Source organism: Cydia splendana, chromosome 3 (genome assembly GCF_910591565.1).
Source record: "Cydia splendana chromosome 3, ilCydSple1.2, whole genome shotgun sequence".
NCBI lineage: Eukaryota > Metazoa > Arthropoda > Insecta > Lepidoptera > Tortricidae > Cydia > Cydia splendana.
In genome coordinates this window covers 23,502,094-23,507,850 of record NC_085962.1, presented here as the reverse complement: position 1 = coordinate 23,507,850, position 5,757 = coordinate 23,502,094, and the positions used below count along the sequence as shown (strand labels likewise).

Below are 5,757 nucleotides of genomic sequence, written 5' to 3'. Positions count from 1 at the left end.
CAATAGACAGGGCGATATATCGCGCCTTTTTACGTAAGGGCGGCTCGGTTGACAAGAAATAAGATAAATAATTACGAGTAAGTAGCTTTAAAGGTCCTGTCACCTACTACATATTTTATTCATTTGTTATAATTCATAACGAGAAAAAAAATCGCATAGATGCTGGTAGAAGAGGGCAGCTAAATTTTAATTTATATCCTTCTTTCATTAAATGAAGAGAATTTTTGTAACATTTTTACATATAGCTAATTTGAATCATAACGTAAGGACAACGAAATATGTAGGTACCTAATTTTAATATTTTTCTACTTCTATTAATATCTAAAGAGCTCTTGATTCTGAGTACAAAAATTAAGTCTGATAAAGTGGAAAGTAGGTATGTTTTTTCAAGGATCGTTACCATAGCTACCTACTTTTCTCTTACCGGTTGCTTTGGAAATTGGACTACTTTTACGGATTTTGTTCTTGATTTACCTATTTATATCAGGGACCCAGGACACCAAATTAATCCAATATAATTGCTTTCTGAAGGCGTACGAATGTAGGTAGGTAACATAAGTATTAAAATTTCAAGATTAAATGGCCCATTTCGCCGTATTTTATCAGGCTACAATAACAATATTTATTCAGTGATTCTTAAATAATTATCTCATGTTTCTTGGTAGCAGACGAGATCGAGATGCTTAGTTCATTACGTCATTGGGAGATCTGGAGTTCAATATGTAGGTCTACCGTCTGTGGTATAACATTTAAGTCCTTAACACGTTGACGTGAGAGTCTGTTATTGCTCAATCTGGGTAATAAAGCTTGTATATTAAGTTGTTAGTTTAGTAGTGAGGAGGTGCGGCTCGGAAATAGCGATCAAGATGAATCGAGCGTCATCGCTCGTATGGTCGGCGGTACCTCGTGTGGTGCGAATGAGTGTACATCTTAGGGAGAATAATCCCGTCGATGACGCTTTCGCCTTTGTTCTAAATCTAATGAATAAGTAAATACTTTAACATTTTAAAATAATATATAACTTGATATAACCAAGCGTCGGGTAAACTCGCAAACCTCGTAATTCCTCCGGAGGAGTTACGACGATGTCTGCAACTTTAGGTATTGTTGGCTAAGGTAGCAAATCCCTAATGTGCTTGAAATGGAGTTGCAAATTGCGAGTTTAACCAACGCAAAGACTCGAGGCCAAGTCAAATTAGGTACAAACAGCAATGTCGCAACGATTGCGGATCTTTTAACAAAAATAAATCCTGGTTCCTGTCGTAATACGCAGTGGCAATGGGTGAGAAATAGATTTTACGAGTGCGTGCCGCTGCCGCGGGCCCGGCGGCGATATTTACTCTTGTTTACGCTTAAGACGACTTTATAGGCTCAACGACATCACCGCTCCGTAGTAAAGTGCGTATAAGGAGCCGCTTGCAGCTTGCATAGTTCGCGCTGCGTCCGCGAACGCCGCCGCGTTCTTATTTCTACACCAGCTGCTGAGACAAATTAGTATATACCTACATATATCAACATCATCAATCTTCCTTGGCGTATCAGACAGTGGCGACTTCATCAACAGTTCTTGTCCGGATTATGAAATGCTCTAAAGCTAACATGGAGCTGATGTCGTGATGTCGAGATGGCCGTAGGAACAATGGGATGAAAACACGCAAAACCATCGAAAATAGATCCATTAGAAAAACGTTTCGAAAAGGATTGCTAGACGTGCTAATTCAGTAACAGTCAGCAATACCTACCCAAGTAGCATGGAAGTGTCGGCAACATCAATATAACAGCCAATTAAGAACTTAGAGTGATTTAAGGGACGTATAAGAGTGTCAGAAAAGATTTAAGCTGTATAAAAGGTACTTTACAGACATTATACAGCTCAAGCTGTATAAAATCATTATAAAGGATTCTGCGGAAGCATGGGGTGCTTTATCAGAATATAAAAAATCTACTATAAAACTAAAAGTGTTGTGAGAGACTACAAGCTAATTCTATCGTAAAAGCTGTATACAGGCTGTATTGTAGTAACACTTGGCACTTTTAGCTGTACAAAAGTATCTGTCAACTCCGTTAAAACATTGAGTGTTGTGAAACACTACAAGCTAATTTTATCGTAAAAGCTGTATACAGGCTGTATTGTAGTATCACTTGGCACTTGTAGCTGTACAAATTTATCTGTCAACCCCGTTTTAAAGCTATTTCTTATGGCGTAATCTTACTCTCCTATAAGAATAATAGTTGTATAACTTCTGTCTGTAAGGGTATTATAAAACCAAATGAATAAATGGCAGCTATAGTACAGCTTTTTTCTGTATTACTGATAGAGTCGCTTATAACAATCTTTTGGCGTAATTTTACACTCATATAAGTATAGTAGTGTAATGATTTCTGAAAATAAGTGTATTATAAAACTAAAGGAATATATGACAGTTACAGTACAGGTTTTTTATTTGTTATACGGATCTCTAAAGAGAATTATAACTTATGTACGGAGAACCGAAATACAGCCAAACGAATACAAATATTCTATTATAAAGCTGTTTTAATTACAAAAGCTGTAGAAGACACTCCATTTATTACACAGCACAGCTACTAAGATTATAATGCTCTCCAACTATCCTGTAGGCTGTTTAAAAATTGTCGCCATTTTACAATAAAAAAAAACGTATTTGTAAATATAATTAAAGAAATACTTGCAAATAATTAGCAGACTAACGCCGTGTTATGATTACCAGCTAAAATAAATTGTTTAGCCTTAGCATTAATATTTATAAATATTTTTGATACTCTAACCTTAAAAACAAACAGTAACTTGACCGATTTTTGATATTTTCCTTATGGTTTCTCTTTGTTATTTTGCAGGCGCGTAAATATTTTGCCAGAAAAGATACACAGGTTCACAATAAATAATAATCCGCACTTACCAATAATGTAATATTCCATTCAAGTCCTGTATAATATTTACTTTTACTTTTACCATCCACTATAACACTTTATTGTCGCCATTACTATATTACGAATGAACAAGTTTAAGACATTTTAGTTTCTTAAATGATTATTATTCTCTTGTAATTCTTTCTTATAACTCATTTATAACTTATATTCTTATATCGTACTTATAAGAGATTATCTGTAGTGTTAAGGTTTCCTGTTACACCGAAATATAGCTGTAATGCAGCTATTATGCAGCTTATGTATTGCTTATACAGCTACTCTACAGCTCTAATAACGCCAAACGCTGTATAATTTAAGCCCTTTTTTTTACTTATAAGGGCTGTATAAGCGCTTATACAGCCTTTGTACAGCCTAACTGTACAGCTTATAGTATACAAATAAACTTTAATACAGCTTATATACAGCTTGCAATGCTACTTGGGTACTGCCCAAGTAGCACAGATAGCTCTATAACTACTCACTTTTAGTTCTATCTAACGCTCTGTGCGTATTAAGACACTTATAAGAGCACACTCGTGGTCCTACAGCTGTATAATAGATCTCAGTGATATTTATACAGCTTAGGGCTGATTAAAAGCTGCATTACGGCTCTGAAAACTACCATTAATACGCAAAGAGTGATATAAAGGTATATTTGCTACGACCCTATACAGCTTTAAGGGTTATCAAATGCTTTAACCGTTATAAGGTCTGTTTAGTGGATAAAATTACGCCATGTGCTGTATAAGGAGGTAATTGTGGACTTTTATTACGTTGACTTATTAAGGGAGCACAAGTGAACTATTATGAAGCTAATAGACGTATAATGGAACACATGTGGTACATAATACAGCTTGTCGCTTAACATGTTTACCGCTAAGCAGCTTTTATTACACTGATTTTAAAGGTAGCACGAGTGAACTAATATGAAGCCAATAGACGTATAATGGAACACATGTGGCGCATAATACAGCTTATCGCTGAACGTGTTTACCGCTAAGCAGCTTTTATTACGCTGACTTTTTAAGGAAGCACGAATGAACTATTATGAAGCCAATAGACGTATAATGGAACACACGTGGCGCATAATACAGCTTATCACTGAACATGTTTACCGCTAAGCAGCTTTTATTACGCTGACTTTTAAGGGAGCACGAGTGAACTAATATGAAGCCAATAGACGTATAAATGGAACACATGGCGCGCATAATACAGCTTATAGCTGAAGATGTTTACCGCTAAGCAGCTTTTATTATTCTGACTTTTTGAGGAAGCACGAATGAACTATTATGAAGCCAATAGACGTATAATGGAACACATGGGGGCATAATACAGCTTATCGCTGAACATGTTTACCGCTAAAGCAGCTTTTATTTCGCTGACTTATTATAAGGGAGAACGAGTGAACTATTATGAAACCAATAGACGTATAATCGAACACATGTGGCGCATAATACGGCTTAGCGCTGAACATGTTTACCGCTAAGCAGCCTTTTATACTACCATTGGGACTGTCTGCATAGCGGCTGTTAAAACGTTCACAAGATGCCTTTTAACTGTTTAGAGGTTCACTAGTGTATCGAAATAACGACTTGGACTTTATAGTGGTTCACTTAAAGTATCTTTATCAGATATATAACTGTCGTATGCTGCATATAAGAATTTTAACGGTTCACGTTGCTTTTTAACATTGACCGCCATTTTATTGTATATAACCTACAAAATTGAAATTGCTTTTCCAACTTTTAAGGGTAACAATAAGGTTTTGTGCCTGAGTTCTTAACCTAAATCATTAGTTTAGTACTTCCTATAACGTATTATTAACTTTTTATCTCATAATTCTGTCCAAACCACTGAAATAGTTTTTCCACATAGCTTATTTATATCATTCATTTAAATAAATACTGATTACTTTCGTGGCGCACTGAAATTTTCTTAGATAATGTATATATATAATGTCAATAAACTTGCATTCCCAAACATCTTTCTCGCATTAATATATAAAAGATTATGTACAAACATTTAACTAAACACTTTAACAAAATGACTTATGGTGTCGTTGCGCTTAACGTTTTTGCTTCAATATAAATATGTTCACCTCTGCGTTCGTCGTCACTATACTAAATATAATAGTTGATTTTTAAGGCAGAGGTGTTAAAGTATGTTATTAATTATCTTTTATTCAGCCCAACGTCAATCTTTCCTGGTATTAGGGCGCACATGTGACATATTAGCTGAATATAGGGTAACTGGTGGTCTCTTACCCAGTCAATATACACCTCTTATAACTCCGGTTACCCCTTATAATTCCGTTAAATTGCTGCTACAACGCTCTTAAGTAGCTATGTGAACTTAAGGCTGCCTAATTTGTGCCCATTTAAGAGTTATAAAAGCTGAAAAGACGCTTATACAGCTCTTATGCAGCTTTTATATTCCAGCTTCAAGCGTATTCGTACTTCATTATGCGGCTGCTATACAGCTAATCTGTGCTACTTGGGTGTGCACCACAGCTCGAATGCGCAAGAACGATAACTAGGTACATAGACAGGCCGATAACGAAATTTCGTTCTCTCCGTTCGTTTTCACCACACGTAAATGAAATTATGACTTAATTTTTTATTGACATCATTTTCTATGATTTGTACTTTCTAGTACTGAAACTGATTTAATTTTTCTATTACATTGTTTTATTTTTTACTATTGTGACATTTTGACGTTTTTAATTTATTTAGATTTGAATTGTTTTTGATTTGTTATGTACTAATTTTATTTTATTTTATGTTTTGATGTTCGGTTCTAATTCTTATTATTATTCTGAAAAACGATCAT

At 35.1% G+C, this 5,757-nt stretch overlaps 1 long non-coding RNA gene across 1 annotated transcript; it reads left to right on the top strand.

Annotated features, from left to right (window-relative positions):
• Positions 1–2,070: 2,070 nt before the first annotated feature.
• On the top strand, positions 2,071–2,680 carry LOC134806319 (uncharacterized). The gene is made up of 2 exons (XR_010146511.1): positions 2,071–2,423; positions 2,532–2,680. It is a non-coding gene; the product is annotated as an uncharacterized LOC134806319 (long non-coding RNA).
• The last annotated feature ends 3,077 nt before the right edge of the window (positions 2,681–5,757 follow it).